At 37.9% G+C, this 12411-nt stretch overlaps 1 protein-coding gene across 7 annotated transcripts in view; it reads right to left on the bottom strand.

Annotated features, from left to right (window-relative positions):
* Window positions 1-12411, bottom strand: part of FBXW11 (F-box and WD repeat domain containing 11) — a 132023-nt gene that overhangs the window by 81810 nt on the left and 37802 nt on the right. The gene's annotated exons all lie outside the window — the stretch shown is intronic.

Consider the following 12411-nt stretch of genomic DNA (forward strand, 5'->3'; position numbering starts at 1 on the left):
CAATTTTTACTCAAGGAACTCCCTTCAACTCACTTGAATACCTGGATTCAAAGAACTCAGAGAATTAAGTCGAAAGTAGTTCTGGCTATGACAGCAAATACCACTACCCCATATAATCCCAACGAAGCTTAGAGACAGGCATTCCTTCACACTCCAGTTTATTCTGTCTGTCCAGGAACTATTTTAGAAACAGGTGAATTTGTCATTCAGTGAACAGTAAGACATGATTGACCCTTTTCTCATGGAACTTGGGATTCTGATGGGGGAAAAACACAATAGACAGGAGGAAAAAAAACAAACATGGAATGTAATTTCAGGCAGTGCTAAGTGTTCTGAAGAAAAAATAAAGTAGGGCAAAGGAACAGAGTGAAAAGCAGGAAGCTATTTTAGATTGGGTGGCCAGAGAAGGCCTCTAAAGAAGAGGTATTTGATCATGTAAGCTACTGGTGTAACAACATAAATAGCATTCCTATTGCGTAATTGTCCTAGAAAACCCTATTTACAACTTAAAATACAGATAATCGTCTCTATGAAAATAGTTTCTACTTTACGAGGCAATAAGGTGTATTGGAACCAGAGAGACTAGGCTTAAATCCTGGCTTTGCCACTTAGTAGGTGTGTGCCCTTAGGCAAGTCGCAAGCTTTCTTTCTCAGTTTCCTCATGTATAAAACAGACATAACAAAACCTAGTTCGTAAAATTTGTTCAGAGGATTAAAAAAGACAATATATGGGAAAGGGCTTAGTAATGTGTCTAGCGTTAAGTGTTAACTGTGAGTTCCCTACACACTTATGGTTCTTCCACAAAATGAGTACTATGTACTGAGTGACTCTTTATGAAGAATCATTACTGAAGCATTTCATTATTGCAAGTAGACACATATCATATTTTTATCTTCCCATACCATGGACTCCAAAGTCCAAATCACCTCTGACTAAATGGTTATTAGATATTGGTGATATAAATGATATTGGCTTGATAAGACTGGTATCATTTTTACTAATGTCACACTCACCTTTTCTTTCTTCATTTGGTCATGGACTACCTCTGTTCCCATTTGTATCCCTAACTCCAAAGACTGGCCTCTTTTCAGTCACAGTTGTAATGGTTAATTTTATGTTTCAGCTTGGCCACAACAAACTTGGCCAGTTGTGTGGTCAAGCTTTAGTCTACATGTTGCTGTGAAGGTATTTTGTAGATGTGATTAACATTTATTATCAGTAGACTTTGAGTAAAGCAGATTACCCTCCAAAATGCAGGTGGGGCCTCATGTAGTAAGTTGAAGGCCTTAAGAGCAAAGATGCTGCCTCAAGACTGTAAAAGATAAATCTTGTCTGCATTTCTGCTTCTCTGCCACACAAATTTCAAATTTGCCAGTCCCCACAGTCATGTGAGCCAATTCTCTAAATTATCCATCTATCCATCTATCTACCTACTACTGGTTCTGGCTCTCTGGAGAACCCTAATACACCGGTCAACCTTAGAGTTGGTCCCCCTGCTTCCTCTCTTCATTCTATTATCTATACAGCAGCCAGAGGTCCTATTAACACATTAGTCAGATAAATTACACCTCTCGTCAAAATTCTCTAATGACTTCCCATCTCATGCAGAATAAAAGCCCCAACCCTTGGGGTGCCCTACCCCCCGTCCCCACTTTCTCCATAGCACTTCTTACTACCTAAAATACCATGTGTTTTACTTATTTTCTTTCTTTTCCCACTAAAATTTAGGTTCTAAGACAGAGTGGCTTTTTGTCTATTTTGTGCACTCTTGTATTCCCAGCCCCTACAATAATCCCTGGTACACAGAAGGAGCATCATAAATATTTGTTGCTTGAAGAATAAGCAAATGAATAAACAAAGTGTGATTTTTTTAATGTATTCTTTGGGCTTTCCTATGTTTTCCAGTTTTGTACACTGGGCATTTATTTGTACTATCATATACTGAGATAATGATACTGAGATAGTATACTATCATATGCTGAGAATAATATAAATTAGAATAACCTCTTTGGTGGAGGATAGGTCAATGTTTTTTCGGGTTTTTAAAAATTAATTAATTAATTTTTTATTTTTTTAATTTTTGGCCGCATTGGGTCTTTGTTGCTGTGCACGGGCTTTCTCTGGTTGCAGCGAGGGGGCTACTCTTCATTGTGTAGCACGGGCTTCTCACTGCGGTGACTTCTCTTGTTGCGGAGCGCGGGCTCTAGGCGCGTGGGCTTCAGTAGTTGTGGCATGCAGGCTCCGTAGTTGTGGCACGCAAGCTCTAGAGCACAGGGTCAGTAGTTGTGGCACATGGGCTTAGTTGCTCCGCGGCATGTGGGATCTTCCCAGGCCAGGGCTCAAACCCTTGTCCCCAGCATTGGCAGGCAGATTCTTAACCACTGTGCCACCAGGAAAGCCCTTGGTCAATGTTTAAAAGCCTTAAGAAAGTTCATATCCTTTAACTCAGAATTTCTCCAATGAATAATATAACCTAAGAAATAAGTATAGACTAAAATTTAATAACCTTAATGTCCATCAGTAAGAGAATGATTAAATTATTGTACATCCAGACAATTAAACTCTACATAGTTATTTATTAAAAATGTAGACCTAAGTTTACTAATGTGAATCATATTGGTAAAAATGGGGTTATAATTCAGTATACATAGAGTATAAGCCTATTTATAAACTAAACTAAACTAAACATACACATATACACACATACATAAAAATAAAATGTCAAGAAGAAAAAACAATGAATGGGCACTAAAATGAAGTGAGATTATGGCTGAATGATTAATTTCTTCTTTATACTTCTCTACTGTCCAAAATTTTTGCAGTGAAAAAGTGGTACTTTCATAAGCAGAACAATAAAAATAAATCAACAGAAATACATAAAACCAGAATTCTTACAAGCAATAAAATAAAAGTCTGTAGTATGAGGTATATTGTGTCATTTTTGTTGAAAAAGTAAAAATGCATTTTTTAATGTGGTCTGAATCCCATTTACCCACCTCCCTCTCCTCAAATTACGTATATTGTTAAATCTTACTCAACACGCACACTACCTTATCCACCACGCACAGTTTTGGAAACCACAAATTAAAAGTGTTAGTAGAACAAGGCATAGTTTTCATTTTCCCATAGCAGAGGCTCTCTTCCATGGAAAATATATGTGATTTCTTGAGTGCCTAAAAATATGTATATGATCAATGAAATTAATAAAGTGCTATTTCTTGAGGGCTAGTACTATATGCCAGTCATTGTGCTATCATTAAAACTTTCTCCAAAATATGAATTTACTTGTTGCTTCAAATTCTGAGATCACCAAGTCACTCTATATTCAGAAAATATGACATGGAAATCACTAAAAAAAAAAATACCCAAGAATTTCAACTCACAGTAAAAACAAGAAACATCACTTCTTTAGAAAAAATGCTAAAATGAATCTTTCTGTTTGGCACTTTGAAATGTTGAACTTTCAAAGCTTATCATCATTAACAGGACACTTTGAAACCAGCATTGTATGTATGAAAGATAGCATGATACACCGCAGACCATGACAAGCCTAAAGAGGTTAATAACTGATGATGATACTAGAGAAGTAAAGAAGAACAAAAGCTTGAAAGAGATTTCTGTGAGTGGGCATCATCAGATACAAGGAAATGAAACATGAGCATATGATCTCAAACCAATGGGGGAAAAGCTAGATCAGTAAATAGTATGCAGAAAACAGTGTGGCCATTTAGAAAGAATGTGGATCCCTGATTCATAGCATATACCAAAATAAATTACAGAGAAACGGAAACATTTAAATATAAAACATAAAGCCATAAACCACTAGAAGAATGGTAAAGGAAAAGAATGACTACAGATGGCCAACAGGCACATGAAAAGATGCTCAACATTGCTAATTATTAGAGAAATGCAAATCAAAACTACAATGGGGTACCACCTCACATTGGTCAGAATGGCCATCATTAAAAAGTCTACAGATAACAAATGCTGGAGAGGGTGTGGAGAAAAGGGAACCCTCCTACATTGTTGGTGGGAATGTAAGTTGGTGCAGTCACTGTGGAAAACAGTATGGGAGGTTCCTCAGAAAACTAAAAATAGAGTTACCATTATGATCCAGCAATCCCACTCCTGGGCATATACCTGGACAAAACTATAATTCAAACAGATACATGTGCCCCTATGTTCATAGCAGCACTATTCACAATAGCCAAGACATGGAAACAACCTAAATGTCCATCGACAGATGAATGGATAAAGAAGATGTGGTACATATATACAATGGAATACTACTCAGCCATAAAGAAGAACGAAATAATGCCATTAGCAGCAACATGGATGGACATAGAGATGATCATACTAAGTGAAGTCAGGAAGAGAAAGACAAATACCATACGATATCACTTACATGTGGAATCTAAAATATGGCACAAATGAATCTATCTATGAAACAGTAACAGACTCACAGACATAGAGAACAGACTTGTGGTTACCAAGGGGGAGGGGGTTGGGGGAGGGATGGACTGAGAGTTTGGGATTGGCAGATGCAAACTACTACATACGGAATGGATAAACAACAAGGTCCTACTGTATAGCACAGGGAACTATGTTCAATATCTTGGGATAAACCATAATGTAAAAGAATATAAAAAAGAATGTATAAATGTGTATAACTGAGTCACTCTGTTGTACAGCAGAAATTAACACATTATATATCAACTGTACTTGAATAAAAAATACATTAAAAAAGAAAAAAGAATAAGTATGATTATATAAAAAGTAAAAATTTCTTTCAAAATCTTCTTCAAAGCACAAAGCATTATAGGGCTTCCCTGGTGGCGCAGTGGTTGAGAGTCCGCCTGCCGGTGCAGGGGATGCGGGTTCGTGCCCCGGTCAAGGAGGATCCCTCATGCCGCGGAGCGGCTAGGCCCGTGAGCCATGGCCGCTGAGCCTGCGCGTCCGGAGCCTATGCTCCACGGCGGGAGAGGCCACAGCAGTGAGAGGCCCACGAACCGCACAAAAAAAAAAAAAAAAAAAAAAAAAAGAAGAAGAAAGCACAAAGCATTATAAACAAAACTGAAAGGCAAATGTCAAACTAGGGAAAACACTTGCAATAAATGACAGAGTTACTGTATTTAATATATAAAGAATTCCTACAACTAAGATTTTTTTAAAAGTCATTTTAGAAAAATGGAGAAAAGGTATGAAGAGTTAACTCATAAAACAAGAAGGAGAAATGGCCAATAAATAAATATGTATTTAACATTTTCATTTATCAGAATGGTAAAAAAATACAAAATTAAATTATCCAATGCCAGCTAAGGCATATAAAAAGGGAATCTCTCATCCGCTGCTTTTAGGAGTATAATCTGAGCCAGCCTGTCAAAAGTACAATTTAGAAACCTAAAGTGTTTTAATGTGCACATTCTTTCACCTAAAGAAATAATCACAGAAGTATACAAACACTTAGCTACAATGATGTTCTACTCAACATGGATGTCTCAAAAATTGGAAGCAGTCTTGACAAGGAAGGGAGGGTTTCTTAAAATCAGTAATATATATATTAAATGGAATATTATGCAGTGATTTTTAAATGATGGTAGAAAGTCTTAATTCATCATGTTACTATTTGTCACTTTTTATTATTAGTTTAAATTGGAACAAGTATAAGTTATTTTTAATAATATTTTTAAAGTAAACCTTAAACATTTTAAAATGATATCCAGAGCTTACAGAAATAAACTAGATTATAAATTGGTCCACCCTCCATGAAAATGATTTAGCCTCACCTATCAAAATAAATCACTGCCCATTTTGTGACAAATCACTGAGCTATATAGTTAAGATTTCTCTACTTTCTACACATATATTATAATTCGAAGAAAAAAGAAAAAAAAATGTACTCCTCACCCTCACTGCCCCCAAATCTATGGATGATAAAAGTTGGTGAAATTTCTACTGGTGAAAGAGTTAGACTTTACAAAATCTGGGGACATGTCTGCAATATGACTGCAAGTAAATAAAGAGGGAAAATCCCTGTAATTGTTGGGTTACATATCATCCTATGAACAAAAAACCAAAACATGCAATGGTAGACAACATTAAGTGTTAACATTTATTGCGGGGGGGGGATGGAAAGGAGAGATTATTACTTTTCTGTATACAGACAATTTAATAATAAAACACTGATACTCCTTGACCAAGCAACTGTACTTCTAGGAATTTATTCTACAGACATAATCAGGCAAGCCTAAAGGTATATGTTCACTGAAATTAGAAAAGTGCCATAACAGAAAAAAAAAACTGAAGCCTTAAGTTCCATTAATAGGGAACAGGATATATATATATTTTTAAATGATAAAGCCAGTATGATGAAATATTATTGCATCCATAAAAAAGAACAGGGTTTATATGATTTTACATGCTGATATGGAAAGATTTTAAGTTTCTTTCTAAAGGATAATGGGAAACTCAGAAGTGATACTTTGGGAAGTGAGACCTCGGTTCAAAGGAAACTTTACATGTCTTTTACAGCCTTCGGTACCAGTTGTACTATTTTTTTATTCTTTGAAACTTTTTTATATATATTTTTTCGCTGACATTAAACAGTGATTTGTCAAACTCCTTTTTAAAAAAGCTATCTTAGATTTGTTTTAAAATGCCCCAGAAAAAAACAAAGTTCAAGAAAGAGAAAGTTGGACTAAGAATAGCATAATTTTGAAAACTGTTCAAGCCTGGATCGCTTTACTTTTTTGTGTGTTTAGAAATTTCCATAGAATTTTTCACATAAAATCTTACTAAAAGCTTTGCTATATAATACAGATAAATCCAGAGCTGTTCCAGGTGAGTAAGTGAGAGAGGCATTATCCTTCTAGTGACTCCAAAGTCACACTCTGGGGTTCCATGGGACATTAAAACACCATTCTTATAATCATTTTCATCACCATAATAACAAAAAGAACCTGCACAATTTGATGAATTCCTCCCTGCCCAACAGGCAGGAGGAAGACAGACCTTAAAACAGCAACAAATGTTCTCTCTGGGTGGTGAGGTTTCCAGTGGATTTTTTTTTTTCTTAAGAAACTATATTTGTAAATTTTCTTATACAGGGAAAAAAAGGTATTTTTTAATGTTCATAAAATACAACACTCTACCACTGAAAGGTTACTCCACGCCTTCACATTATTGGCCCTAGAGTGCAACAGAATAATGAACAAGAAATAATAAATCCCCAACGCTCATTAAAAAAAAGACAGAGACATTGAGTTGGAACAGCCGTGTGTGACCTTAGGAGACAGCCCTTAACAAAACAAGAACACCTGACAGCAGGGGCCATATCATATCATACGCCCAGTCTTTTATCTTATTCTTATCTTGCCCTGGACTCTAAGACTGGAATTCCCTCTTCTTGAATAGGGAACCAGGGGCAAGCAATGAAAGAAATGGATTTTCGTTCCTCAACAGCAAGCAATTGGTAAGGTGTACCTGTTATCTCCCCTCTACCTCAGACAGACAGATATAACTATCTCCACGTAAAGGATGAGGAAACCGTGGGTCAGGAAAATTAAGTAACTTGCCTAGCGTCACAAAGCTATTAAGCATCAGGCACAAGACTAGAATTGAGGTTTCTCTGCTCCAGAATCAGGATTCTTTCTACCAAGCTATCTCCCTTCTCTAAAATATATTCTCTTACGTTGGTAGCTGTTAAGTTCCAACTGTAGTGTTCTCAAACCAGTGTGGCTCACTATATATATTGAAAAGACAAGAAAGGCAGATGTCAAGAAGTTCTATTAATAACTGCCCAGCACTATCCACAACGGAGCTAGGTGAGAGGCACTAAAACTTGATTCACATGACCCCTGCTGTCATTTCAAGCAATCAGTCCAACTCTTTAAAAAACCTTATCACTAACACTCTCCCCAACTGAGAGCTTGCAAATGGCATTCCCAAGAAAACTTGTCAGTTCACTACATGGAACCTCTACATTCCAGGTGCATTAGCTTTCAACTTTTTAATGTTAAAAATAAAGAGGAGGAACTTCCCTGGTGGCGCAGTGGTTAAGAATCCGCCAGTCAATGCAGGGGACACAGCTTCGAGCCCTGGTCCGGGAAGATCCCACATGCCGCGGAGCAACTAAAGCTCGTGCACCACAACTACTGGGCCTGTGCTCTAGACCCTGCGAGCCACAACTACCGAGCCTGCGTGTCACAACTACTGAAGCCCACGTACTCTAGGGCCCATGCTCCACAACAAGAGAAGCCACCGCAATGAGAAGCCCGCACACCGCAATGAAGAGTAGCTCCTGCTCGTCGCAACTAGAGAAAGCCCGCACGCAGTAACGAAGACCCAACGCAGCCATAGATAGATAGATAGATAAATGTATTTTAAAAGTAAATAAATAAATAAAGGGTAATTGTTTCTACCCAAAAATGGCAGTTGCCAGGTTAAGGTCACTACAGCATGGTGACCAGAACACTGGCTTTGCAGTTATCCAGACCTAGGTTCATAACCTAGTTCTGCCACTTAAATAAATGTGTAACCTTAGGCAAGCCAGTTCAATTCCATAACTTCATATACAAAAAAGCCAAGATAGATAACTTCTCCATAAAGGATAAAATGAGATAACCTAGTACCTAGGGCCCAACACTTAAAAAGAAGGTGGAAAATTAATGATACATATATACAAATAAATACATATACAGTCATATATATATGATACCTATATGATAATTATATTATCATATAAATGATACATACGTACATGGTCTGAACTCTTGATTATATGATGTAACAATCAACTGGTTGAATCTGGTTATCTGAACCAACTAAAATATTGATTCAGTTCAGCTTAGTTCAGAGACAACAAGATATTCTAGTTCAACTGTTCTAAAAAATGTTGAGGGCTAGTCCTAGTTCAAAGTGTTTCACTTTTTTTTTTTTTTTTGGTTGCATTGGGTCTTCATTGCTGTACACGGGTTTTCTCTAGTTGCAGCGAGTGGAAGCTACTCTTCATTGCGGTGGCTTCTCTTGTTGTGGAGTAGAGGCTCTAGGCACGCAGGCTTCGGTAGTTGTGGCTCACGAGCTCCAGAGTGCAGGTTCAGTAGTTGTGGCGCATGGGCTTAGTTGCTCTGCGGCTTGTAGGATCTTCCTGGACTAGGGCTCGAACCCGTGTCCCCTGCATTGGTAGGCGGATTCTTAACTACTGAGCCACCAGGGAAGCCCAAAGTGTTTCACATTTTTTAAAAGTATGTATGTATGTGTGTGTATATTTACATGTATGTGTGTGTGTGTATTTGGCTAACTTCAGAATTTCTTCTCACACACACACACACATACAGGGACTTCATTTGTGGTTCAGTCTAGATTTTTGTTCACAGGTCTGCTTACTACAATGGGTTGCTTGAGAGCAGGGAACAAGTCTGTATTGCTCATCTTTTTATATACCCAGCACCAGTACAGGCCCTGGCACATACCAATTGTTCAGTAAATATTCATGGAATTGAATTTTCAGAAAAGCCACTCAGGAAACTTGCTAGCTTTAGGATTCAGGAGGGCTCAGCTTGGCAAAGGGAATGCAATTTCCCCCACTATGATATTTGGCAGGTTTTCTTTTTTTATTTTCAGATAGTGACTAAACAAGCCACACACTGGATATCGCAACAGTAAAGTTTTCACAAACAAAACTAAAATGGAAAACTCTAGAAATAGTAGCATTCCAGTGTAGAGGAAAGAAAACCAATTTTGGAATCATGCAAATCTTGGGTTCAAATGCTAGCTCCACCACTTCACAGATATGTAAAGATTAACTTGGGTCCAATCACACATATCACCTCTGAGACCCAGTTTCTACATCTGAAAAAACGAGAATAATAATACCTATCTCATAGGGTTGTCACAAAGCTAATATATGTGAAGCCCCAAGTACAATTGGTGGCGATTTTTTTAAACAGTTTTATTGAGGTGAATGAGTGATTTTTATTTTTTAAGTCTTTACTATTCCTTTTCCCCTCTCACAGGTGGCAGAAACTATGCCTAAAGGGAACTACAGTACTATCTTTACTCCTGCTTTTCAGAAGGTACACTAATTCAGCCATATATCAATAGATAGGCTAACTGGCTAAAGATGCAACTGTTCATGGGTCCAATGTGGTAATTTTAAGGGAGACCCTTTCATGCAACTCCAGAGCCCCAGCAAAGTCAACCAGGCTCTTTGGGTAGCCTGTTCCTTCTCTTCTTAATATGGGCTTGCTGAGAGGCATGCAATGTGAAGCAAAAGTCATCTTTGTGATAAACCTAAGATGTAGCATATAAACAACAGGCATTCTTTGAAAAAGCCCATACCCAAATTAAATTTTAATCACTAAGTTTTAGCACTTGTTTGGATACTGGAGGTAGAGAGGAGAAACACTAGTGTTAAAATAATATGTAAAACCAAGGGGTAGAGAGAAAGGAAGTCTTCTGGGTTCATATACATATGTTTACTTTCCATTCACAAATGGAACAAAACAGAGTAATGATTTGCCAATTCCAATCAGCCGAGTACATATTTCACTTTACTGTGCTGCATACTCTATCATAAACTAAAGAAAATGAAAACCGGGCTTCCCTGGTGGCGCAGTGCTTGAGAGTCCGCCTGCCGATGCAGGGGACACGGGTTCGTGCCCCGGTCCGGGAAGATCCCACATGCCGCGGAGCAGCTGGGCCCGTGAGCCATGGCCGCTGAGCCTGCGCGTCCGGAGCCTGTGCTCTGCAACGGGAGAGGCCACAGCAGTGAGAGGCCCGCGTACCGCAAAAAAAAAAAAAAAAAAAAGAAAATGAAAACCTAAGTAAATGAAACTCCCTAATACACCTCTGAAGACAATATCTGTTCCATTCACATTTCAGTGAATATCATTCAATATTTCACCTTATTTCAAGGTCCAATCAAGGCAAAGTTTACATTTTTTCTCTTAAATGATTTTCACTGGGAGAGATGAGTCAAAGAAGAACTTTTAACACATTTGGGTTTCCATTTTCAACAGGGTAGGAACCCATATTTCCTCCCACTCACCCCACCTCCAGAGAATTCACAATACTGTTACTAAAATATATTGAATAATGTCTTCCATCGGTCAATTACTTTTAACTGAATGCAACAAAGATAATCTGCTCGTCCAGACCTCATTAACAACTACAATTCTTCGCCTGCTTAAATTTCTGGAAAAAAAAAAACTGGATCAGTCCACTAAAAAGCAAACTGTAACATTCAAGTAAGCATCTTCAGAGAAATAGAGACAAAGATGTACACTATGACTATAATGCAAATATCCATTATTTAGCACCAAGGAGAACACATGCAATAATGTCTGCTATTGCAAGAACATTTTTGTTAAAGGTACATCACATGCAGGGAAGCCGCTTTTCCAAGGATAAACATACATTACGCTGCAGCATCGCTGAAACACCCAATCCCTGGACCCTAAGAGTTGTAACCCAACTTTTTATACTGACCCTAAGACAGCTGGATCTTACATTAAATTCACTCTCCAGTTAACTGTGTTAGTGGGGTTCCAGCATAGTTTTCTAAAGAAAGCAATCTGAATCAATAACCACACCAATGCTGCTCAGAATGTTTGCTTATAAGTAAATAAAAAGCATGATCCCAATATGAAGGAAATTTTTCTCCTTCCTGGCCCCCCCAGCTCCATTTAAAGACTGTAAACATGAATAGAAAGATAACCTTGAGAACAGTAAAGTCACCCATACCATCAATAATAACCCTCTAATTCATTTCCTGATTCTACAGTGTTTTCCTAAAACAGGGCAGTCTCAACAGGATGCCAGGAATTCAATATTGCTTTTTAAAGATATATCAAACTGTCTGGAATATACAGTGATGAAAACAGAATACTGCTACTGAAACCATACTAAATTAAATACATGCTTTCTCTAAACAGAGCTTCCCCAATAAAGTCACAATGTTTTCTGCCTTGGCTCTCTTACAATCCATCCCAACAAGTGAGGTCAGTCCAGCTGCACTCCTGCTAATAGCTTTTTTCTGGAGCAACCCCTCCCACACCCCAAAAGAGTTTTACTTTTATCTGTGGAATTCTCTGCCAGCCTCGGCCTGGAAAACTGGGTGGACCCTAAGGACAGGTGTGGGAGGTGGCCCAAACTGATAATTATTGCCAGCATAAAGCTGTGATCTTTATAAGCTTCAATTTGAGGCTTTGTACCATTAGTGATTCTTTCTCCACTCCTTTATGGAAGGAGGGAGAGAAAGCAAGCCAAAAAGATGAGTTTCAAAATAGAAAAATCACCACTTGAATTATGAAATCCTCCCAACTCAACAAAGAACTGTTGAAAGTAGCCAAATGGAAAATGTCAAGGTTGTTTGGGTACATGCACAGCTATTAAACATGAGAATCACAGCT

This window comes from Mesoplodon mirus (assembly GCF_964341445.2).
Source record: "Mesoplodon mirus genome assembly, chromosome: 5".
Taxonomy (NCBI): domain Eukaryota; kingdom Metazoa; phylum Chordata; class Mammalia; order Artiodactyla; family Ziphiidae; genus Mesoplodon; species Mesoplodon mirus.